General features: G+C 42.8%; 2 long non-coding RNA genes across 2 annotated transcripts; both read left to right on the top strand.

The window, feature by feature from the left end:
- Positions 1 to 287: 287 nt before the first annotated feature.
- LOC115462627 lies at positions 288 to 20,810 on the top strand. Its single transcript, XR_003940908.1, has 3 exons — positions 288 to 299; positions 4,206 to 4,220; positions 20,737 to 20,810. It is a non-coding gene; the product is annotated as an uncharacterized LOC115462627 (long non-coding RNA).
- On the top strand, positions 10,623 to 16,701 carry LOC115462626. Its single transcript, XR_003940907.1, has 3 exons — positions 10,623 to 10,743; positions 11,812 to 11,815; positions 16,690 to 16,701. It is a non-coding gene; the product is annotated as an uncharacterized LOC115462626 (long non-coding RNA).
- Positions 20,811 to 26,683: the final 5,873 nt, after the last annotated feature.

Genomic DNA, 26,683 nt, shown 5'->3' on the forward strand with positions numbered 1-26,683 from the left:
GAAAAGCAAGATTGCAGAGTTAGTGGATCCCCTGACAGCTATCAGGACCAAATTGAAATGAAACAGAAAACCCAAAAAACCGGACTGTGAGCAGTGGAACGCTAAAACAAAAATGCATTTCCTCCCTTATTGAACAAAATATAAACAATATTCTAAAAACTGACATTTTTTGGCTCTTTGATGTCTGAATTTTGTTATTTTTCCAATTGGGTTGAACATGGTCTCTCTATACAACTTCTTCTTGGTGGTTTTCTCCTGTCCTTTTCTAAGATCGTATTTCCATTTTCTCTTTCTTCACTGTCTTTTTTTCTTCCTTCCTCCCCTGCATCTGATGTTGACTCTTCTGTTTCATCTTTTTTCTTCATTTCTCTCATTTGTCTTTTTATATACCTGTAGCTTGATTTAATTCCAGAAGAATCAAGTGAGGTACCAGAAGATTGGAGGGTGGTCAATGTAATGCCAATTTGAAAATAGAGTTCCAGAGGTGACCTTGGAAATTATAGACCAGTAAGCCTGATGTCAGTGCAAGGCAAAATAATCTCTAACATTTATAAAAACAAAATTGCAGAGCACATATAAATACATGGATTTCGTCAAGGGAAATCTTGCCTCACCAATCTGCTACATTATTTTGACGTTGATATTGTATATCTGGATTTTCAAAAGGCATTTGACAAAGTACCTCATGAACGACTCCTGAGGAAATTAGAAAGCCATGGGATAGGAGGTATGTCTTAGTGCAGATTAAGAACTGGTTAAAAGATTTTAAAAAACAGTATAGGGTTAAATGGTCAATAATGAAAAAGGGTACATAGCGGGATTCCCCAGGGGTCTATGCTGGGACTGTTGCTGTTTAACATATTTATAAATTATTAAGAAATGGGAATGACTGAGATCAAATTTTCTGATGACACAAAGTTATTCAAAGTTCTTAAATCACAAGAGGATTGTGAAAAATTTCAAGAGGACCTCACGAGACTGGGATACTGGGCATCCAAATAACTCAGGAAATGATGGCAGATAAAGACCTGCATGGTCCATTTAAAGGTGTTAAATCACAAGAGGATTGTGAAAAGTTTCAAGAGGACCTCACGAGACTAGGATACTGGGATCCAAATAACTCAGTAAATGATGGCAGATAAAGACCTGCATGGTCCATTCAGTCTCTCAACAAGGTGGCCAGAGCCACACCCGCCATTCTGTGCAGGCCCCAGTCACCCATCCTTAAACACTGGTTGTCAAGCCTCCACCATGCCAACCGTATAGACAGCCAAACATGATGGAGTCTTGCTTATAATTGCTTATTATCCTCAAGTATTGCTGACAGTATTCAACTTACCAGTCAAGATGTCTTCCCCTCCCCCCTGAGCTGCACAACACCCTCACTTGCAGCATGTAACAACAGAGTGATCTCAAAACTGGAGTTGGTGAAGCTTCACCTGTCTTTTGCTATTTGCAGGACACAGGCCATATAAGTCTGTCTGGCATTGGCCTTGGATCTCCCAGTGCTGGAATTGCCAAATCTTCTTTCAGCCTTTTGCCATTTGCAGACACTACTCTTTCCCAAGATAACACCTCAACAGCTACGTTATGTTTCCATCCTCTATCTATTTAGGCATTCCCTGTGTCTATCCACACATTTTTTAATTCGCTGACCGTTTTTGACTTTACCACCTCTCCTGGAAGGGTGTTCCAGGCATCTATTACTCTCTCTGTGAAAAAGTATTTCCTGCTGTTACTTCTAAGTCTACCTCCTTGCAACCTCCATTTATATTAGTTCTACTACCCCTACATCTCTGGAAGAGGTTTGTTTGAATATTAATACCATTCAAGTGTATCATATCACCTCTCTCACTCTCTTCTTTTCTCTAGCGTATACATATTCAAGTCCTTCAGTCTCTTCTCATACGTCTTATGGCACAAACCCTTTATCATTTTTGTCGCCTTCCTTTGAACCGTCTCAAGTCTTTTTATGTCCTTGAAGGGATACGACCTTCAAAAATCCAAGAGGGGTCTCACTAACAATTTGAACAGTGGCATCAACACCTTCTTTCTTCTGCTGGTTATGCCTCTCCCTATGCAGCCTAGCATTCTTCTGGCAAAAGCCACCACCTTGTCACATTATTTTGCCGCTTTGAGATCCTCAGACATTATCACCCCAAGCTCTCTCTCCTGATCAATGCATGTCAGTCTCTCACCCCTCTCACATTAAATGGTAGATGTTTATTGTTTATTCATATTTGCTAAAATTGCATTTTTTACAAAGCAAATCAGAGCGAAGAAAGCAAATCAAGGTGATGGCATTTAATGTGAACAAGTGCAAAGTGATGTATCCAGAAAAAAGAACCCAAACCATAGCTACATGATGCAAGATTTCACATTAGGAGTCACTGCCCAGGAAAAGGATCTAGGTGTCATCATTGATGATACATTGAAATCTCGTGTGTACTCTTTCAAAAAATACAAGGACTAGGGGGCACACAATGAAGCGACTAAGTAGTAAATTTTAAGCAAATCAGAGAAAATATTTCTTCACTCAATGTGTAATTAAACTCTGGAATTTGTTTCCACAGAATATATAAAAGCAGTTAATTTATCAAGGTTTTAAAATGGTTTGGACAATTTCCTAATAGAAGTCTATAAGTCATTATTAAGATGGACTTGGGAAAATCCACTGCTTATTTCGCAACATAAAATCTGTTTTACTTAGGGTCTTGCTAGTTACTTGGACCTGGATTGGCCACTGTTGGAAACAGGATACTGGTCTGTCCCAGTATGGTAACGCTTATGTTCTTATGTCCTTCTTCTCTTAAATCTCCAGGCTTCTTTTTACCTTATGGCTACTTACCAGTTTTTTTATTTCCTATTGTTACTGCACTTCCCTAGTTCTCTCATTCCTCATCTCTATATTGTACCTTCCCTACCCTCCTGTTCGCCTGTTTTTCACCCACTTTTTAGCCCCATTTTCAATTTCTGTATACATCCCATCAACCTCATCTACCTTCTTTTGCTTCTCATTGTCTCAGCTCCTTCCCTGTCATTCATCCCCTCTCTGCCTCCAGTCCTTTTCTTATATCTTACCCCCTTATCCAGGTTCCCATTCCCCCCTTTTACTTCCCATACTTCTACCCTATCTCATGTTCTTCAAAATCCTATCCCTTTCCTTTGTCTCTCACCATTTCCAGTCTTTTATCCCTTTCAACTACCTCCCAAACCATCTCTCCTTCCCATATTTCTGCACTCAGTCTCACAGCCCTGCTCATATTCCTCACCCAATCTACTTGTCCTCATTGCCCTTCTAATCTCTGCTCAATTTCATATCCCCCACTATAACTCCATCTAATTTCCAAGTTGTCACTCTTCCACCATACCCAATCCCTGAGTCCTTACTCACAATCCTACCCAGTGTTAATCTTTGAGTATCTTTTTGTGGTCTCCCGTCCAATCCTAGTTTCATAAGTATATTTGCATCGCAAATACTGAGACAGATTGAAGGTCCATCAAGCCCAATATCTTGTTTCCAACAGTGGATAATCCAAGTCACTAATACCTATCAGGATCTCAAAAGAGTAAAACAGATTGTATGTTGCTTATCCCAGAAATAAGTAGTGGATTTTCCCAAGTCCACCTTATTAATGGTTTATGGACTTTTCTGTTAGGAATTTGTCCAAACTTTTTAAAAACCCTGCTATGCTACCTGTTTTCACCACATTATCTGGCAACAAATTTCCAGATCTTAATTACACAGTGAGTGAAAAAATATTTTCTCTGATTTGTTTTAAATATATTACTTAGGAGCTTCATTGTGTGGCTCCTAGTCCTTATACTCAGTATTTTATAGATATCATATCTTCCTTTAGTCATCTCTTCTCCATGCTGAAGAGCCCTAGCATCTTTAGCATTACCTCCTAGGGAAGTTGCCCCATCCTCTTTATCATTTTTGTCACTCTTCTTTGTATGTTTTCTAATTATACCATAGCTTTGTTGAGATGCGGTGACCAGAATTGCACACACTATTCCTAATAATTCTAAACATTCTATTTGATTTCTTAGATAATGTTGAATACCGTGTCTGAGTCTCTTCACTCCTATATCTCCATGTCCCCAGTATTTGCCTCTTGCCTCTTCTCCCCATTTTCAGCATCCTGACACTCTCCCATACTGTGTTCTCCCCTTCCTCAGCATCCACCCATCTCTTCGAGCAGGGACTGTCCTTCCATGTTAAATTGTACAGCACTGCGTAACCCTAGTAGCACTTTAGAAATGTTAAGTAGTAGTATTTCCTTATCCAGTATTTATTTACCCTGCCTTTCTTCCTCCTTACCATAGCATCTGTCCCTCTGTACCTTCCCTTGCATATGCTCTTGCTTTTCACTCTCCCTTTGCCCCGGCATCAGCTTCAGTCCCCCATTCTCCCAGTCCCAGAATCACCTTTAGTTTCCACCCCCATTCTCTCAGCCCCAGCATCACCTTCAGTTTTCCCATTCTCCCCTTCAACTGTCTGAGGAATTTGATGCCTTTTGAAGCAGTAGAGGTAGCACTTTTTGCTCTTGTCGCTCTGCTCTTCTTGGTCTGGCTCTGATAGTGCTGCAGGAGAATTTAAAATACTAAAATGGGCACAGTTTCTTCTGAGAGTTATAGTTAGCCTTGGCCCATACTCACAGTAGAATCTCAATAGGGGACAGCAGGCCTAATTGATAATGACAGGCAATATTTCTGCTTCTCTCCCTGTCTTTAACTGAACTCAAAGCCAAGGCATTTGAAATTTTGTCCTCTCGAGCTTCTGATTGGCCAAATTCCTTTCTGCACCACAGTTTGTTGATTAGAGTTAAGGGATCAGGGGCATAGTACAGTCCCAAGGGTTACAGGTGTCCAGAAGCCACAATTCAACAGTACTCTGGTTTCACTTTCACATACCCGCCAAGTCTCCTGAATTCAGCAGGAGACTCCCGCTTTGGCGGGTCACCTCCCGCACTCCTGCCAGTGGGAATGTCTCTTGCCGAGAGCTGCTGCTGCCACTGCCACTGCTTCTCTCTTGAGCAGCGGCAGCTGCGGCAAAAGAAGAAAAACAAGCATGGGGCTGCAGCAGCCTTCAGGCATGCGCCGTCGGCTCTGCCGGTCCTCTGCCCTCAGAATGGGAAATTAACGTCAGTGGGTACAGAGGATGGCAGACCCGATAGTGCACGCCTGAAGGCTGCTGCAGCCCCGCTCTTGTTTTTCTTCTTTTGCCGGCGCTGCTCCTGCAACATAGGGAGGGAGACAGGAAACACGGGGTACTGGCTGGAAAGGGCAGAGGAAGGGGGAAAGGGTGTCCAGAGGGAGGCAGGAATAAATGGAGAGAGCAGAGGGGAGAAAAAGAAAGAAGAGTGAGGACGCTGGTGGATACAGAGAGAGAGAGAGAGAGAGATGGGGGGAGAGAAAGAGGAGACATGGAAAAGGGCAGGGGAGAGACAGGCTGCTGGGGAGAAGGAAGGGGAGCAAGGGGGAAACCCTGCTTGGTCAGATGGAGAGAGAGGAGAAATGCAGGATGAAAGGAAGGAGAGAGAGGAAAAATGCTAGAAGGAGGGGACAGAAAGAGGGAAGACGCTGGATGGAAGAGGGATACAGAGAGAAAGAGAGATGAGTGGAAAGATGGGGCGAGAAAGAGGGAACATGGAAAAGGGAAGGAGAGAGAGAGAGAGAGAGAGAGAGAGAGAGAGAGAGAGAGAGAGAAGATGCTGGGGAGAAACATGGGGAGACACTGGGGGAGACCCTAGCTGGTCAGATGAAGAAATGCTAGATGAAAGGAGGGAGCGAGAGGAAAAATGCTAGAAGGAGGGGGCAGAAAGAGGGAAGACGCTGGATGGAAGGGGGGAGAGAGAGAGGACATGCTGAATGGAAAAGGGTAGAGAGAGAAAACTGTTTAGAAAGAAGGGGAAATAGAGGTAGACAATGGATGGAAGGATTGGGAGAGAGTAATGGGTGGAAGGATGGAGAAAGAAAGAGGGATGACACTGGATGGAAGGGTAGGAGAGAAAGAGGGAAGGTGCTGGATGGAAGGATAGGAAGAGAAAGAGGAGACACTGGATGGAAGGATGCAGAGAGAAAGAGGGGGGAGACACTGGAAGGATGGGAAGAGAAAGAGGGGAGAGGATGTATGGCAAGGGGGAGAGGATGGAGTTAGTGAAAGACTGGAGAATAGAGGAAGGGGCATGGGGAGAACAAAAGTAAGGGAAAGATTAAAAGCCATAGGTAGATGAAGTAAAAAGAGGAAAATTAAAGAATGGATAGTAAGAATGAATTAAATCTGGACAGAGAGAGAGGCAGAAAAATAAATTGAAGAAAACAAAGAAAAAGGAGAGAAATGACAAATGGACAGGAAACCCTGGCAAGAGAGTTAAGAGAAGACAAAGGAAAGCAGAACCAAGAGACTGGGGCCAACACAATTAGAAAAAGTAAATGACCAGACAACAAAGGTACAAAAAATAATTTCATTTTTAATTTAGGATAAAATAATGTGGTAGCTGTGTTAATAAAGGTTAATAAATGCAAATGAAACACAAATTAGAAAATAAGGTGATAACTTCACTGATTTTTAAAACATTTTTGATTAGCCTTCAGAGGCCAGCACTTCCTTCCTCAGTTTAGGAGAGGATACCATAACAGCATTATACTGTCCTGACCTGACCTGAGGCAGGAGGTTTTGGTCTCTGAAAACTAGTTGAAAAGGGTATTAGGCTATTATGTAAAATATTTTCTGAAATGGCTGTGGGATTGAGGTGTGCCAGGGGGCAGAGCCATGTGGAGTGGGTGGAGCCAAGACAGAGTAGGGCGGGTCTGGGGGCATGTTCTAAAATCTCCCTCTTGAAAATTGGGACACCTTGGCAGCTCTGCTTTCATAATTAGCAAACTATAACAGAAACCCTAATTAGAACTTTAAAGTATTAGAGATATTCTCATTTACTCATTATGTATAAATAATTACTTTTTGTAAAAAGCTCAATAAAATTGTATAAATATTTATTTGTTGTGCTCAGTTTTTTTTGGTGTATTGCTGTGGACTAAAAATCCAAGCTTTGCAGGGACACCACATTTACATCATAGCACATCCTACCTCCTGATCACAATATTTAATTAATGGACAATATCCAGAAAATGATGTTAAAAAACTAATGTTAAAAAAAATATATATTGAATAACAGCTACTTAGCTTAGGTAGAGATTGTGGAGAACCAAAGATCTTCTTCCTGCAAAGTTCTTGTCCACTGCAATACTTTTTTCAAAAAAATCACTCCGTGCAAGACATAAGATCAAAAGAATCACTGTTCATAGATTTTAGTTCCCATGACAGGCACAAAGGTATGGGGTGACTATACAAAATTTGGGGGATTACTACATATATAATTGTGTTTATTTTTTGGTGAACCAAACAAAATAGCGTTTAGAACATGTTATTGTATGTGTAATCCCCTGGTAAATTGAGTTTGGAAATTTCCTCAGAGGATTACTGTTGTAGTCACTGGGAGTTGGCGGGGGGAGAAGGGAGAACAGCAATGGATGGGAGGGTGAGAGCGCAACCCAGCGGGAGGATTTGTAAAGAGTAACTGACAGTGGGTGTCATAGCTGAAGTGGAGTTGGAAGGTAATAAAAGTGATAGGATTAGTGAGCACATGGTCTTCAGTTGCCTTCACTGCTGCCAGGACCCGTGAGGAGAAGGAGTGTCCTTGACAGGCCCAATAACCTAAGGTTTACTTAAGAGGGAAGGGAAATGGGACTTGATATACCACCTTTCTGAGGTTTTTGCAACTACATCCAAAGCAGTTTACCTATATTCAGGTACTTATTTTGTACCAGGGGCAATGGAAGGTTAAGTGACTTCCCCAGAGTCACAAGAAGCTGCAGTGGGAATTGAACTCAGTTCCCCAGGATCAGAGTCCACTGCAGTAACCACTAGGCTACTCCTCCACTCAGAGGAGGTTTTTGCCAACAAAAGCATTAGCTGGAGTGTGAGAAATGCTCCAGGTGGGTAGAAAGGGTTCACCCAGCCTGGGAGCAGAACAGGAAGAACCTGTTCAGTGCCAGAGGCAGCAGCTCTGTGGAAGTGCCTCTGGAGAAAGGATAGACAGGTAGATCTGATCCTGAGTGTGTCCGGCAGCTGGATAAAGCCCAGTGGGACAGCTTCCTGCAAAAAGCACTTCAATCACAGCCTTGGATTGTTCTGCCAGAAAGGGTGTGTATTGATGGTGCTGTAAATATGTTAAATAGCCTAGGATTTATAAAGAGACTCTTAATTCACCATTGGAACTGTTAGCAAAAGTCTTGGCACAAAATAACTTTTTTTTCAGCAAAGTAAACTGTTTGGATTTCAAAGAAACCGTATGATATTTTAAAAAGTATAAAGTTTGGATATCCTCCCAATGCCCCCCTTGCCGACAGCCTACCTCATTGTAGTAGTTGGAGGAGGGAGCGACTAGCACTCTCTCCCTCCTCTTCGGGTGCCTTTTCAAAATGGGGATATGGAAGTTAAGCCCTGCCCAGTGCATCCCAGGAGGCACTAGGCAGGGCGTGCCATTTTGAGGAGGCACCCAAAGAGGAGGGAGGGACTGCTAGTCCCTCCCTCCTCCAACTACTACGATGAGGTAGGCCATGGGCGGGGGGTATTGGGTGGGATGATAGTGGTCTACTGGACCTCTAAGGCATTTTAGTTCATATTGGCGGGTGGGGGTGTGCAGCTAATGGTCCTACTGGACCACCAGGGCATTTTAGTTCATGTTGGTGAGTGGGGGTGGGGGTGGAGCTAGCTTTTGACAGCCCGACCTGTTAAACAACTTCTGCGGGAGGATTGTGCCTTGGGCCTATGCCCAAGCACAGTCCTCCAGCTGAAGTACCCCTATGATCAAAGCTAATAGAGGGCTTAAATTTGCTTGGCATTAGCTCTGTTCATAGGGGTGTTAAAACCCCATGCTGTTCCAACACTAAGTAATTTTAGAGTGCTGTTTGGAACAGAGCGGGACTTCTGATCATCGGCCAACTAGTGACAGCTTCTTTTCCCAGCACAAATGACACTTTGTGGATTCCAACTGAGGTAAGTTTTACTTTCAGTTCAATGAAAGGATGAGTAACCTCACTCCAAGAACTGAAGTCTTTAGAAATCCTTTAATGACAGAAGGTATATTTTCAACATCAATTCCCACTCATGTGAGAGATGGTCACAGGTTAATATGCTGAGCTTGGCTGGGCCAAGACACTTGGCTAGAGCCCTCCTTGATCTTCCCTTTCTCCATGATTCTCAGAATTGGTTGTACTAATGACCTCTGTGACTGATTCTGTGCAAAGGCATTGTTTCCACAGAATCAGTCTAGATCAGAATCCACTAGATCAGGGGGAAGTTTCCAAAGCTGTCAGACATTTCCACTAAGACAGATGACATAGGCCAGGCGTTAATTCATGATATCTCTGTGCTTTGAGGAATGAAAACAACTTTTGTGCTTGACCTCTGTTCCGCTTCTAAATCAAAACGATTTCCTCACTCACTTTAAGGTGTTGCTCTGCCATCTGCTGGTTTTATTTTTCCCTTAATCTACCACTCACACATGAGAATGACCCTTAGGCAGGGAACATTACCACTGTAACCCTAGGACAGGAACACGGTGGAAACATTGCTTGTGAACAACACACACATTTCAGTGATAAAATATTAAAACCATGAACAGTATGTTCCAGCATATTTGGTTTCCATTCTAAAGTGACCAATTTTGATTTGTCCAAATAGGTTGCTTCTAGCTGTTCCCATAGAAAAGCATTTTGCCTGTTTAATATTTTTTTTCCTTTACAGTAACAGATCTGTGTGTTCCTGTCTGGATTCCTGCTAATTAACATCTTAAAGTTTTCTCAGGGTATGCAATCTACTTGCTGAGTAAGATTGTCCCAAGTCTAGAAGGTACATCCATTGAAAAGAAGCAGCATTAAAGTGGTGATTATCCAAAGTCCAAGTAAGGAAGTATCAGAATACAATTAGATAAGGTAAAAGGTTTGTAGTCTGAATGATTCTGACAACCGGTTCAATTCAGAGGGACTTTGTATATTCATCAGCCACTACTAAGTGTATAAGTCTCCTCTCTGTGAATTCCTCCAGATTCTATATAGGCAGTGCATTTTTTCTAGTGTAAAAGGTGCTGGTACTCAAATGCCAGGCCACCCTTCAGGGGTGGGGTGATCACTGAGGGACCCACCCCACAATAGCCAGGCCCCCTGCAACCAGTCACAGAATCTATGGCAAGGCAGAATTGGTAGGTAGAGCCTGAGCTCTTTCATTAAAACTTGGGGTCCATGCCATGGGTCAATTTTAGCAGACAATGGAAAAGGTGCCGATACTCAGTACCCCCAAGTACCCCCTCAAAAAAAGCCCTGTATCTAGCTCACCCAAAGTTGGACACCCAAATTTGGGTGTGGAGCCCAGATGCACATCTAAACTAGTCAACTGGGTGCTAGCAACCAATTTTTGAGGTTAATTGGAGTTAATTGCTGATAACTTGGATTTATGCACACTATTCTATAACTCTGGGCACCCAAAGTGTCTTCTGTGCATCCAAAAGGGCGTGTGAATATGGGAGGGGCATAAGCAGGTCAGAGGCGTTCCAAATATTTAGGTGCAGTGTTATAGGATACCAGGGTTACATGCCCAACTTGCGTGCTAGGATTTATGCCAAGTTTCAGCTGGTATAAGTCCTTGTGCCCACAGTTGGGCATAGGAATTGACTCCAAGTGCCCTTTATCGGGGAGCTGAGGGCGGGCAGGTGAGCCGGCGCTGGGAGGAATCTTAGCGAAGATTGGGCGGCGACGTCGGTAATTGGGAAACAAAATGGGAGCTGGGCAGACTTCTACGGTCTATGCCCTGATTGTGACTGAATAGATAGGGATGGGCTGGAGTGTAAATTTTAAGGGGCTCTGACGTTAGCTCCAGAACTTAATACAAGAACAGTGCTGGATAGACCTCTATGGTCTGTGCCCTGAGAAAGGCAAGGACAAATCAAACTTGGGTATACATATAAAGTATCACATACCATGTAAATGAGTTTATCTTGTTGGGCAGACTAGATGATCCGTACAGGTCTTTATCTGCCGTCATTTACTATGTTACTATGTTTATAGAATAGCACGGCTCAGTCTCTCAGTGGCCCTGTCTGAACTTCTTTGTCTTCTGCAGTGTTACCTCCCTTCTCCCCCAAAACTGCATCTATTCATTTGTTATTTTACTTACCCATTAACAAAAGGCTGTCTGGATGAGGAACAGCAAACTATTTGTACATCATATAAATTGTATATATAACATTTGCTTAGATCAAAACAAATAAAGCAAGTATATAAAATAAAAATAAAAATGAATAAAATATATCAGAAAAAAAGAACCACCTAGTTTGCCTGGTGCTTACGCTGGCTCTGGATGGAGTGGATGGCTGGGCTGGAAGAGCTACACTGTTCTGTAATCCAGCTCCTTCCTTCTTGTTCTTTCCCTCCCCTCCCAGGCAGCCAGCACGAAATAACAGGGGGGAGGGTCCAGCAGCCAGGTATTTTCCAGGTGTCTCTAAAGACCCAGAGTTTTCATTAAAATCCCTTAATCTGCCACCAGATCTGGAGAGTTCCTTGGCATGATCAAACTTGTCTTAGTGGTGGTTGAGAAACTGAGGCTTGCATAGAAGTAAAAAAAACAAAGTAAAAGTGTGGCGCTAAATTAGGGTAATTAATTATTTTCCTATAACATCAGGCTGGGCTATAGAACTCTTTGCAAGACACTGAAATGTGCATTGAGATGTTTTCTTTTCTTTATAATAGGCGTGTCTGCTTAAGTTTAAATTAAGGTATGGAATACTACTTACAGAGTCATCTTTTAATGTAACTGAATGGTTTCCATAAGTCTGTTGTTTGGCATTGGTAAGTACTTGAAATAACTGAAGTTGAAATATTTAAAGGATCATCCATGACGTGTACATTTGTAAAATAGCTGCTCCACAGTGTGTGCAGGCAAATACAAATGCACTCCTGCATGTTCTTAAATGTATTTTACAAAAGGCTTCATGTTTGGCAGAACCTGTTGTAACGTACCACTAGAATTGAGCACATCCCAACCTCAATGTCTCAATTCTGATCTCAATGTTTTATGTAAAATGAGCTTTTCTTTTTTTTTTTTTGTCAAGTGTTCTCATGCTTATAATCTGAACAATGAAACAGAACAAGATAGATGTGGTTACTGATTGGAGTATTGAATACAGTGGGAATATAAGAGAGAGAACCACAAGTTCCAATATTAATTTTGTGTCAGCATCTTAAAGTTATGGTTGTGAAACTGACTAGATTAATTTAAAGTGCACCGACTCAAGAGGGGAACATAGTATTGTGCATGGTAATTTGCACTAACAATTATATCTCTTGAGATGGACAGTTTAGATTCGCTTTGCTGGCTTAGACAACCATGCCTGTCCATGGAATTGGAGTAAATATTTAAGAGGAACTATTGGTAAAAGGTTGATGTGCATTAATTCACAGAGCAACAGCACTAAGAGCAGAACTGGAAGAAATGGATTCAGTTTTGGTCACTGTCTGATGTTGAGATGAACTCCTTATGATCTCTTAACTCGGATAACAAATAATGGAGTAGTAATTTCATATGTTTAGTACAAGGGCGAGTAACTTCCTTTAAATAAGACTCACCTGTTGTATAACATTATCCATTAGCTTTGAACTCCAAATAATTCTGTACAGGGGATCATATCCTTCCAATCTTCACCATCCTGTTGGATTTCTCAGTGGCTTTAGATTCATATTTATGTATCATATTTAGAGTTTGCCACCCAAAAGTTATGTTTGGCCTATCTCCAATTTGTGAGAATTATCTGCATGGTTAGTGGTATCATTGTGTCTACAAGTCTGGTGTATTTTGTTCCAGTTTATTATCTAAATGAGTACCAACATTCCCAGTCACCAGGATCATTGTTGTAATGATGCTGGCTACTGCTGTCTACCCATGTTAGAGAACAAATTTTCTGTACCCTACCTTTTTCAGGGGCTTCCCCAATAGAGAAAGACAGAGCTATGCCTAAGAGGTGGCTGCTTCAGTATATTGTTACTCAGCTAATTATCCTGACCATTCTGTTTAAACTGCCTACAGGAAGAGCTTCAGCTGCCAGCCTCCTACTTCTCAGACCTGCTAACACCAGTTTCTCTCTAGTGCCTCAAGACTTCCCCAAAACGTACGTGGTAAATAAGAGCAGCTACTGTATGATGTCTCTATCACTGATCACTCTCTATTTCTGAACTCTACTGGTCCAGAGGTACACCTTAGCATAAAGATTGGGGAAAACAGATGTTCTACCAAACTAGCCACTAAAGCCTTGTTGATAGACAGCAGTCTGTTGATTCCGTGAGTTCATCTGCTAGCCAACACAAGATACCCACCATTGTCTGAAATCAATTCATCTACCAAGGAGCTTATACAATGTCCTACTGCTCACTGTCATAGTACCCTTTGCAGGGAGGCGAACAGGTACTAGGCCTTGACTGATGATCACTTGAGTCCTAAAGGAAGGAAGGGATACTCTACTCAACGTTCACAAGCACCAAATGATGACCGTGCCACTTCATATCACAGCTGGAATTGATTGGCACCCTAACTCTCAGTCTCAGCATAATGGGAGAGGGCATGGGATTTGATATACTGCTTTTTTGTGGTTACAATCAAAGTGGTTTACATATTATATACAGGTGTATATTTTGTACATGGGCAATGGAGGTTTAAATGACTTGTCCAGAGTCACAGGGAGCTGTAGTGGGAACTGAACCCACTTCTCCTAGTTCATAGGCTACTGCATGAACAATTAGGCTGCTCCTCCTTAAAGACCTATGTTACATAAGCATCAAAAACCTCTCCCTCAAAGAGGTGAATCATAGTGGAATGACCATGGTAATGATACTTAAGGGCCCAACCCTTACATTTTATTGCAGTTATTACTGTTTGTGAATACTGTAGATAGCACAGTGCTTATCGATCTTTCTGTGGCCACAAGCCCATTTGCACAATCATAGAAAGCATGTGATCCTCCCAGAAGCACAATTAAGTGCCACTGAATATCAGTGGTTAGCTGGTTCCAAGCAATTTAACCAGGTAGTAGCCTCTTCTGGCCAGTTAAATCACTTTGAATGTTAACCCCAAGATATTTTAGTACATATACGTTCAGAAACTTAAAGGCTTCTTTAGGTAGATAAGCTTCCCTGACCCATAGTGAGCAGATTTCAATTGTGGAAGCCCCTGTCTATGGGATATATCTGTTCAAATGTGCTCCTAAGAACTTAGGCTGTAACCCAGGGGTTTTTAACCCAGTCCTCGGAACACATCTAGCCAGCCAGGATTTCAGGATACCCACAATGAATATTCATGATATAAATTTGCATGCCCTAGTATGTAAATTTGTCTTATGCATATTCATTGTGGTTATCCTGAAAACCTGACTGGCTGGATATGTTCTGAGAACTGGGTTGAGAATCTCTGCTCTAACGTAAAAAGGGATTCTCAATGATACATATTAATCCCTTAAAAGTTCATGGACTATAACTTCCCCTCATTAGATCAATTTAACCTCTACTTCACCCATCAACATTGACTATTCACATCTACTCATTAATGATTAGTCATCTTGATTATTGTAATTCACTGTATAAAGGGATCAGGGTTAAAGATCTGTTGCCTCCAATTAATGCAAAATACAGCGATTGATATCATCAGTCGAGCTGGCAAATATGAGCATGTAACAATGCAAAAACAGAAGAAACAGGTCTTTGCAAAAAATGTAAACAAAAGCAAAACAGTGAAGATGACTAAAAAATAAAAAAGACGATGCTTCAAGTAAAAATCAGGTTAAAAAACAAATTTTAATAGTTGATAAACAAGATAAAAATATGAATCTAAAATTTCAGAGATAAAAAGTATAATTGGATGGTCGATGAGCAAGACTTGACACAGCTGCGTTTCGGCCTATCAAGCCTGCATCAGGCGTCTTTTCACCATCAGGTATGTCAATTCTTATATCTTTCACCATCAAATATGACAGATCTTCTTTTTGTCTCTTAATGATAGATCTTGTAAATGTGCTGCAGTGTCTCTTGGATCAATCTTAGATAATACTCTTGTGGATTGTTTAATCTAGAGTGTGAACCTGGATTGGCAAAAGTAAACGCTAGCTCTGATGCAGGCCTGATAGACCGAAACGCAGCTGTGTTGAGTCTTGCTCATCAACCATCCAATTATACTTTTTATCTCTGAAATTTTAAATTTGTTTTTTAACCTGATTTTTACTTGAAGCATTGTCTTTTTTTATTTTTTAGTCATCTTCGCTATTTTGCTTTTGTTAAATATGAGCATGTTACGCTTCTTATGAAATAGGCAATCAGTGTGCTGATCTTGCATAGAATCACCTACAAACTTGTCATCCTAGTACTTGAAATACTATCCTCAGGAGAACACACATCTTTTTGGACATCAATTTATTATTCCCCTGCTTGCACTCTTAGATCCCTCAATCAAAATCAATTGATTTTGCTCAGCTATAAAGAGATAATTCATGAGCACATCAGAGCATCCATATTTTTTTATACAAGTCCTCCTCTATGGAATTTATTGCCTCTTCAACTATGATTACAAACATTCCTTATCCAATTCAAAATAGACTTTAAAACATTTCTTTTCAATGATGTGTTTTGCTAATGAGGCGGGTTCCCCTGGAAGACAGTGGAGCTTACCCTCTGTTTCTACCCTCCCCTCTTTCCTATCAAGATTGGCGTTCTGCCCCTTTCCTCACACTGTCTGTCTTGTCTGAATTTTTATTTCTACTCTGTTCTTTATTAGATTGTAAGCTTCCAAGATGGCATATCTGTAATGTGGGGTAGTAAATATTAATAAACTTGAATATACTATCATATGGAGGACATCTTTTTTTGTTGGTCTTTAAGGGGGTAATATTGTAAAGGAGTTTTTTTTGCACATAAAGGGCTTTTATGAAACTAAGGGGTAAATTCTATAAGTAGCGCCTAAAAATCAGTGCTGATAATGTGTCACACAGTGTGATTGTATAAAGAGTATAAGTATATGTCCTTTATAGAATTGCGCTTAGCATTAAGCTGTACCTAACTGTAGGCACTTGCAATTAGGCCTCTATAAGCAGACGTAAATACTGGCACCTAAGTTAGATGCACTTAGGCATGATTCTGTATCAACATGCGTTAAATCCAGGAACGCCCCTAACCACGCCCTAATTGTTATGCGCAATAGGATTTAGGCGCAATCCATTATAGAATTGGATATGTGCCTAAATCCTAATTATTGCCAATTAGTGCTCATAATTGATTATCACCCAATTATCAGCACTGATTAGCTTGTTCAATTAGGTTGTGCGCAATCTTTATAGAATCATGATAAGCGTGCCAATTTTTCAGGCACAATATATAGAATTTGGCCCTAAATGTATGCCCTGTGCCAAGAAGTCATGTAATTTTATGCAACATGGGTGTAGGTGTGTTTAGGAGCCGTTTGTGTACTGTAGACAGAGTCACGATTTACACATGTTGGTTATAAAATGTATGCAGATATTTATACCTGGACCTAAGCAGAAATAAATGTCCATGGATTCAATTTAGGCACAATTTCTTCCACCTTTCCCCAAGTATTTTATAAAGATACATAGGTGCTTATGGGGCTCATTTTCAAAACAAAAAAAATCTAAAAAATGTCATCAGGTGGTAGATGGACATTTTTCTCTCAAAAATGTCCATGTTGCAATTTTTGACACTGTTTTTAGACGTTTTTCTACACAGTTTGTCCAAATTTCAAAGGAGTGTAGTAGTGTGTCGGAGGCATTTCTCCTGTTTCTCCAACTGCTTCACTCCTTTCTCCTTTTCCTTCTCCCTGCTGCAGCTTACACCTCCAAGCAAGTGCCGACCTTTCAATAACCCAGTCACTTTTCTACTCCTTATGGAACTATGGCTAGGCTAGTCAGTCTTTGATCCTCTCCAGAATTTGATACAATGGCTGAGGTATCAGAGCCAAAGACCCCTTCTTTTACTCTATGGTATGATGGCAAGGGAAGCAGGGGTCAAAAACAAAGAATAAAGAGGGCTGGGATTTTATGCCAATCACAGTTTTCCTACAAAAGAGGTCTCCTATCATTACTTCACTAGTCAGGAGAACCCTGGAAACTGGGGGGGGGGGGGGGGGGGGGGGGGGGAGAGCAGGGTATTTACAAGTCAAGATCCAGTATTTTAGTACAGTCACTAGAGGTCTCTGCTTTCTTCAAAATACATTTGGAATTCTGAGTTGAAGGAAAGGCTGAAGTTGAGCAGCAGCAGAAGTTGTGGCCTGAAGAGCATCTCTGGAAAGAGACCCAGGCCATCAGAGAGATGCAGAGGCAAACCAGTCTGAGGAGTTCTCAGAACCTGCCCAGAGACCCAAGGCTGTGAAATTAGAAGACAAGCTGTAGACTGCAGGTACCTATCAGTGAGAAGGGTAGAAGCAGCCTACTTGTAGTGAGACTGAAGAGACTGCAGAGACTGACAGGCTGCCCAGAATCTAATGAAAATCCCCAAGGAGAAACAGACTTCTAGGGCTTTAAGTAAAATAGCCTTTAGCTATATAGAAACTGTATTCTATTTTTATTTTCAGTTTAGTAAGCAGTACAGAGAATTGCGCTCACTCAGAGTAGGTTGACTTCATTGTGAAAGACCTGGAAGCCTATGTGGCCTGCTTGTTGGGAATAATGAGGTTTTATTTGTCTTTGGAAGCCAAATTCAGGTGTCAGGTGTGTCAAGGGCTAGAAGGACAAAGTAGCCCACAGTATGAGAGAGCAGTCTTGCATCCGGAGACCCTATGGTATCCAGCAGTTCAAACCACTTGAGTTTCATTAGCGAGCAGACTACAACATGCCCAGCGGTGAGATCTTTTCATGCACCCACAGATACACTGACTAGAACACTGTTGTTAATTGTGCTCAATTACAGGGTTTGTTGGGACAAAAGAGATCACACTGAAGGTTGGTGTAAATTGGAACTTGAACTCTTCGTATAATTAGCACTTTGGGATTTATGAAAAATGATCTTACGTTCATGACTTATGGATCCAAGTCCACGGCCCCAGTTATACTGACAAGCAACTGACACAGAACTGCTTGGAGGGCTGCAAGTTCTTCTAGGTGCAGGAGAGACATCCTGACTCACCACATGGAGCACATTGTGCTGCACTGGTGATAGTCGGGGTGAATGGCAACTCCTGCGGAGGCAGTTAAATGTTGTTCCTGCTGTGGGACCCAGCAGCTGGTGTCAGGGAATTGCAGTACATGCAAGTCAGGAATCCTGTGGGCCGTGGAGGAAACGGTTGGTGGCAGAACATCTTTGGATTTGGCGCAGTATCCGAATATGCTGGGCTCTTTGGTCCCTCCGGCACAGCTAGTGCACAGTTTCATGCAGAAAAGTATGGGAATGGACACCATTTTGTTGGAGCTGACTCGCAGTGAGGAGCAGCCTCTGGCTGATCACTCATAGAGCACCACCATTTTACAGCCTCAAGGCCCGACAGAGCATTCAGCTGCTTCAGGATCTTTGTTTTCTACAGAGTTTGTTGCTTTTACACCAGGCCTATTAACTGAAGCAGGGAGAGTCAAAGTTGCCACAAGGTGCTTCAGTTTCTGACCCCGCTGCTCCTTTGCCTCCTAAGAGATCTCATTTAGACCTCCAGGAGTAGGTAGATGAACCTATCTCTGCTTCTCCCTCCTTATCTGATGTGGCCTCAGTCTATTCAGAGAAGCCATCATTGAAGGAGCTATTAGAGGAGGTAGAACTCCCTCCTAGGGAGGGGGATGATTTGAAAGTACTGTTTGTTTCATAAAGATGAGCTCAGTACTCTTATTTCTAAGGCACTGGCAGTGCTTTCCATTGAGGAACCTTCTGCTTCAGTGTCAGGAGTTCCATCTTTGTTAATCATGGGGGGCTTTGAGGTGCTTCTAAGGTTTTTTTTTTGTTACATTTGTACCCCACGCTTTCCCACTCATGGTAGGCTCGATGCGGCTTACATGGGGCAAAGGAGGGTTAAGTGACTTGCCCAGAGTCACAAGGAGCTGTCTGTGCCTGAAGTGAGAATCGAACTCCCAGGACCAAAGTCCACCACCCCAACCACTAGGCCACTCCTCCACTCCTGATGAATCCAAACATTCAGCAACTGATTACAGCAGAATGGGTCTCGTGGGACGTGGGGCTGAGAGTGGGAGTTAGTTCCGAGGAGAAAGATAAATTACAGCTTCCCAGGGTGGACTCCCTGGTTATGGCGGTGACTAAGAAGATCACCTTGCCAGTGGAAGGGGGCATTGCCCTAAAAGACCTATAGGATGGGAAGCTAGAAGACTCACTGAATCAAGCCGTTGAAGTGGACTCTTGGGCCTTCAAGCGACAGTGTGCAGCTTGTTCATGGCATAGGAGCCAACTTTTCAAAATGATTAGGGGTGCTGAAAATTTTTTTTTTTACAAGTGCATTCCCCCTCCCCCTCCTCCCCTCTTCTCCCTCCTTCCCCCTCCTCTCCCCCTCTCCCCCCTCCATTCATATCCAGCAATTCTCCTCTCTCCCCTGCCCTCCCCTCCCTCCATCCATGTCCAACAAGTCTCATCTCTCCCCTGCCCTCTCTTCCATGTCCAAAGATTTCTCCTTCTTCCCTTCCCCTCCATGTCCAGTAACTCACCCCAAACACCACCTGCCCCTTTTCAGCCCCCCACTCCTCTGAGTTCCAGGCCCCCTCCCTCTCCTTCAAGTTTCAGGCCCCCCTCCCTCTCCTCCGAGTTCCAGGCCCTCCTCCCTCCCTCCCTCCCTCCCTCCAAGTTCCAAGCCCCCCTCCTTCCCTCCCTCTGAGTTCCAGGCCCCCCTCTGAGTGCCAGTCCCAACACAAGCCCGACCTCTTCTCCCACAACAGTCCTCCGCCCTCACCTTCCTGTGTGCCGCCCAGAATTTAAAACTCATCTTACCTCGGGGTCCTGGCAGCAGCAGTGAAAGACGAGCAGGCTCAGTGCTTCAGCCTTCCCTTCTCTCTCAGCTCTGGTCCTGCCCTTGTGGAAACAGGAGGGCGGAACCAGAGCTGAGAGAGAAGGGAAGGCTGAAGCGCCGAGCCTGCTCGCCTTTCACTGCTGCCGCCGGGACCCCGAGGTAAGGAGTTTTAAATTCTGGGTGGCACGCGGGAAGGTGAGGGCGGAGGACTGTTGAGGGAGAAGAGGGTGAGCAGGTCGGGCTGGCTGGGAACTTCTGGTGGGTCAAAATATTGGGGGTGCTTGAGCACCCACAGCACCCACAGAGTCGGCGCCTATGGTTCATGGCAAGAGCATGCCTGAAGTGGTGTCAGCAGTTGACAACGCACGATGGACACAATAATGCCTAGCTGGAAGCAGGTTTGGCCTATTGGCAGATGCTATTTATGACATGTTATGGGCTATGGCCCACATTATGACTTTGGCTGTCACAGCACATTGGTAATTCTGGCTGTGGCATTGGGCAGCAGATGCAGCATCAAAGTCACATTCAGTTAAACTGCCCTTTCAGGGCAATTGGCTATTTGGAGAATATCTCAGAAACTTAGTGAAAGAACTGGTGGAAACTAAGCCACAGCGGTTGCCGGAGGATATGCTGAAAGCCTCTGGTTGTCTGTCTTCATGGGGCTCTCGATCTCGATTTTGAGTCAGCAGACATTACCAGCCTGGTCATCAGCAATGTTGTCAGAAGTCTGCTTTCAGGCATGCCAATCTTCATTTCATGCGGACAGAAAGTCCTCCTCAGTCAGCTAGAGTGCCCAATGTCCTCAGAGCTTCGTAATGATGAGAGGCTGGTCCACTCTTCTCTTTCTGTGGTGGGGGGATGTCTTCAGGACTGGGTTGGATGATCAATTTTGAGAAGAGCAAATTAACTCCATTGCAGATGCTGGAGTATCTGGGCATTCTATTTGACACAGCATGGGAGAGGATCTTCCTCATGGAGCGCAGGAGGTCAAAACTGGTGCGACGGATTTGTCTTCTCCTCAGTCAAGGCAAAGCCAAGGTTTGGGACTATGTCCAGTTTCTGTGGTCAGTGATGGTGGCAATGGAAGTGGTGCTATGGGCAGCTGCTCATATGCAACCTCTATAGGAATCTTTTCTCAGCCACTGGTCTCTGGTGTTACAGAAGCATGACCTTTATTTTCCTTGGACACTGGTTGCCAGAGTATGCAGTGATGGTTGTTGCCAAGGAAATTGACTGTTTAAGTTCCCTTTCTGATAACAAAATGGGAGATGGTGACAATGGACGCCATCAAGTCGGGTTGGGGAGCTCATTACAAGTTCCATCTGGCACAGGAGTTTCGGTGGCCGATAAATCACTTGGAGATCAGGGCAGTGTGGAATGCCTTATGCAACTTTGCTCTCTTTCTGGTGGGGGCCCCGGTGTGAGTTTTCTGGTGGTGTTAATAGAATTTATAAGAAAAAATCCGCTGCAAGGCGGAGAACTAAAGATTCCCCATGGAGAACAACAATAATACAAAAAGTGGGAGGACGACCAAGGATCTCAAAGACTGAGAAGATGTATAATAAAAGAGAAGTTTATTGTGGTATAAAAGACTCGACACAACGTCGTGTTTTGGCCGTTAGGCCTGCATCAGGAGCCTATAACCATTTGGTTTTATTACATTTCGTTTAAATTTAAACGTCACTTTTAATTTTTTAAATTTTTTATCTTCATACTTGTATCCTGAATAAAAATATAATGTGCTTTTAATATCGTATTTTTTATAAAAAACATATTTTCTACTTTTATAAAAAATATATTTCCTGATGTATTCTCTTTTAAAATGCATATGTTTTTGTTTTTATACATTTGATTTATTACATTTTTAATCTGTACTTATCTACTTTTACATTTGTTCTTGAATTAAAATGTAATATATCTTTATTATCTCATATACACATTCCTTTGCATATTGTAATATGTTCTTTATTTGTGTATTGTTTTTTATAATTTTATGTTTTTACATTTGGTTATAGACTCCTGATGCAGGCCTAACGGCCGAAACACGATGTTGTGTCGAGTCTTTTATACCACAATAAACTTCTCTTTTATTATACATCTTCTCAGTCTTGGGATCCTTGGTCGTCCTCCCACTTTTTGTATTATTGTTTAGAATTTAACCAAATATACTCACGAATCACCAAAGGATCAAGTAGGTTTTAAACATAAACAGATTTTATTCTCTTGCAAGAGGGACAAGATCCAGCACCAGGCAGAAAATTGTCTGAACCAAACTTCCTCCCCCCTGCTCTTATAAGTCTTTTCCTTGTTATGCCTATGTGCAGTTGCACAAAACAAGCACAGTGTCTGTGTGTCTTTCATCACAATTCTATCTTCTAACATGCTACAATTCTAGACTGTTAGTCAGCTTGCTTGACTCCAAGTCCATATCTAGGAACATTTAGTTCTGCTTGTAATGTACAAGGTCAGAGAATCTACATTTGCACAGAAATTGTAAAAATGATTAACCTTATAGTTTTCTGGTGGCTTATATCAACAAACAAGCCAGAACCCGCAGTTGTCTGATGGTTAGGGAGGTGGCCTCCCTCATGAGCTTCCCTCATGAGCTGGGCGGAGAAACATCGTCTCTGCTTGTTGGCAGCTCACATCGCTGGATCCTTGAATGTTGGGGGGGGGGGGGGGTGGGACTTTCTGAGCAGGGAGAATGGGAATTATCAGCTGGTTTTCAGCTGATAGTGGACTGATGAGGTTCTTTGCTTCTGAACTTGATGGTGACAAAAAGGAACACCAAAGTGACCAAGTTCTTCAGCCATTGGAAAGAACTGGCCTCGATAGGGATCAATGCCCTAGCTGGAGACACACATCTATTGTATATCTTCCCTCCTTGGCCCATGGTAGGCTGCTTGTTGAAAAGGATCACATTGCACTAGGGTTGAATAATTCTCTTAGCTCCAGATTGGCTGCAGAGGCCATGGTATGCAGATCTGATTTGACTGCTGGACAGGGGTCTTCTCTATCATCCGCAGCTACACAGCCTACTGAAGTAAGATCTGGTGCTCATGGAGGATCTGTCCCCCTTTGGTCTTACGGCTTGGTTGAGACAAAAAGGTTATTCTGATTCAGTCATTCCTACCTTGAGTCAGGCTCAGAAATGCTCTACATCATAAGTACATAAGTACATAAGTACATAAGTACATAAGTACATAAGTAGTGCCATACTGGGAAAGACCAAAGGTCCATCTAGCCCAGCATCCTGTCACCGACAGTGGCCAATCCAGGTCAAGGGCACCTGGCACGCTCCCCAAACGTAACAACATTCCAGACAAGTTATACCTAAAAATGCGGAATTTTTCCAAGTCCATTTAATAGCGGTCTATGGACTTGTCCTTTAGGAATCTATCTAACCCCTTTTTAAACTCCGTCAAGCTAACCGCCCGTACCACGTTCTCCGGCAACGAATTCCAGAGTCTAATTACACGTTGGGTGAAGAAAAATTTTCTCCAATTCGTTTTAAATTTACCACACTGTAGCTTCAACTCATGCCCTCTAGTCCTAGTATTTTTGGATAGCGTGAACAGTCGCTTCACATCCACCCGATCCATTCCACTCATTATTTTATACACTTCTATCATATCTCCCCTCAGCCGTCTCTTCTCCAAGCTGAAAAGCCCTAGCCTTCTCAGCCTCTCTTCATAGGAAAGTCGTCCCATCCCCACTATCATTTTCGTCGCCCTTCGCTGTACCTTTTCCAATTCTACTATATCTTTTTTGAGATACGGAGACCAGTACTGAACACAATACTCCAGGTGCGGTCGCACCATGGAGCGATACAACGGCATTATAACATCCGCACACCTGGACTCCATACCCTTCCTAATAACACCCAACATTCTATTCGCTTTCCTAGCCGCAGCAGCACACTGAGCAGAAGGTTTCAGCGTATCATCGACGACGACACCCAGATCCCTTTCTTGATCCGTAACTCCTAACGCGGAACCTTGCAAGACGTAGCTATAATTCGGGTTCCTCTTACCCACATGCATCACTTTGCACTTGTCAACATTGAACTTCATCTGCCACTTGCACGCCCATTCTCCCAGTCTTGCAAGGTCCTCCTGTAATCGTTCACATTCCTCCTGCGACTTGATGACCCTGAATAATTTTGTGTCATCGGCGAATTTAATTACCTCACTAGTTATTCCCATCTCTAGGTCATTTATAAATACATTAAAAAGCAACGGACCCAGCACAGACCCCTGCGGGACCCCACTAACTACCCTCCTCCACTGAGAATACTGGCCACGCAATCCTACTCTCTGCTTCCTATCTTTCAACCAGTTCTTAATCCATAATAATACCCTACCTCCGATTCCATGGCTCTGCAATTTCTTCAGGAGTCTTTCGTGCGGCACTTTGTCAAACGCCTTCTGAAAATCCAGATATACAATATCAACCGGCTCCCCATTGTCCACATGTTTGCTTACCCCCTCAAAAAAATGCATTAGATTGGTGAGGCAAGACTTCCCTTCACTAAATCCGTGCTGACTTTGTCTCATCAGTCCATGTTTTTGTATATGCTCTGCAATTTTATTCTTAATAATAGCCTCCACCATCTTGCCCGGCACCGACGTCAGACTCACCGGTCTATAATTTCCCGGATCTCCTCTGGAACCCTTCTTAAAAATCGGAGTAACATTGGCTACCCTCCAGTCTTCCGGTACTACACTCGATTTTAGGGACAGATTGCATATTTCTAACAGTAGCTCCGCAAGTTCATTTTTTAGTTCTATTAATACTCTGGGATGAATACCATCAGGTCCCGGTGATTTACTACTCTTCAGCTTGCTGAACTGACCCATTACATCCTCCAAGGTTACAGAGAATTTGTTTAGTTTCTCCGACTCCCCCGCTTCAAATATTCTTTCCGGCACTGGTGTCCCCCCCAAATCCTCCTCGGTGAAGACCGAAGCAAAGAATTCATTTAATTTCTCCGCTACGGCTTTGTCCTCCTTGATCGCCCCTTTAACACCATTTTCGTCCAGCGGCCCAACCGACTCTTTGGCCGGTTTCCTGCTTTTAATGTATCTAAAAAAATTTTTACTATGTATTTTGCTTCCAACGCTAATTTCTTCTCAAAGTCCTTTTTTGCCCTCCTTATCTCCGCTTTGCATTTGGCTTGGCATTCCTTATGATCTATCCTGTTACTTTCAGTTGGTTCTCTTCTCCACTTTCTGAAGGATTGTTTTTTGGCTCTAATGATTTCCTTTATCTTACTGTTTAGCCACGCCGGCTGACGTTTAGTCTTTTTTCCCTTTTTTCTAATACGTGGAATATATTTGTCCTGAACCTCCAGGATGGTGTTTTTAAACAGCATCCACGCCTGATGCAAGTTTTTTACTCTGCGAGCTGCTCCTTTCAGTCTTTTTTTCACCATTTTTCTCATTTTGTCGTAATCACCTTTTCTATAGTTAAACGCTAGCGTACTTGATTTCCTAGTTTCACTTCCTTCAATGCCAATATCAAAACCGATCATATTATGATCACTGTTATCAAGCGGCCCTCGTATCGTTACCCCCTGCACTAGATCATGAGCACCACTAAGGACTAAGTCTAGTATTTTTCCTTCTCTTGTCGGCTCCTGAACTAGCTGTTCCATGAAGCTGTCCTTGATTTCATCAAGAAATCTTATGTCCCTTGCGTGCACAGATGTTACATTAACCCAGTCTATATGCGGGTAATTGAAATCCCCCATTATTATTTTGTTGCCCAGTTTGTTTGCGTCCCTGATTTCCTTTAACATTTCCGCATCCGTCTGTTCGTCCTGGCCAGGCGGACGGTAGTACACTCCTATCACTATCCTTTTCCCCTTTGCACATGGAATTTCAATCCACAGTGATTCCAAGGAGTGTTTGTTTCCTGCAGAATTTTCAATCTATTTGATTCAAGGCTCTCGTTAATATACAATGCTACCCCTCCACCAATCCGATTCACCCTATCACTACGATATAATTTGTACCCCGGTATGACAGTGTCCCACTCGTTATCCTCCTTCCACCAGGTCTCAGAGATGCCTATTATATCTAATTTTTCATTTAGTGCAATATATTCCAACTCCCCCATCTTATTTCTTAGGCTCCTAGCATTCGCATATAGACATTTCAAACTATGTTTGTTGTTCCTAAGTACATCATGCTTAGTACTTGACAGTATTAATTGGCAATCTTTTGTCTGATTTTTATTGTTATTTAAAGATACCCGATCTACTACAATCTCTTTTGCAACCTCACTATCAGGATACTCTATCTTCCCTGTTATGGTGATATCTTTGAAAGATACCTTATCCCGAACCATGCTCTTTTGAGCGACTGTCGGCCTTCCCCCCATTTCTAGTTTAAAAGCTGCTCTATCTCCTTCTTAAACGCCGATGCCAGCAGCCTGGTCCCACTCTGGTTAAGATGGAGCCCATCCTTTCGGAATAGGCTCCCCCTTCCCCAGAATGTTGCCCAGTTCCTAACAAATCTAAAGCCCTCCTCCCTGCACCATCGTCTCATCCACGCATTGAGACTCTGGAGCTCTGCCTGTCTCTTGGGCCCTGCGCGTGGCACAGGTAGCATTTCAGAAAATGCTACCCTGGAG

This window comes from Microcaecilia unicolor, chromosome 2 (genome assembly GCF_901765095.1).
Source record: "Microcaecilia unicolor chromosome 2, aMicUni1.1, whole genome shotgun sequence".
In the NCBI taxonomy this organism is placed as follows: domain Eukaryota; kingdom Metazoa; phylum Chordata; class Amphibia; order Gymnophiona; family Siphonopidae; genus Microcaecilia; species Microcaecilia unicolor.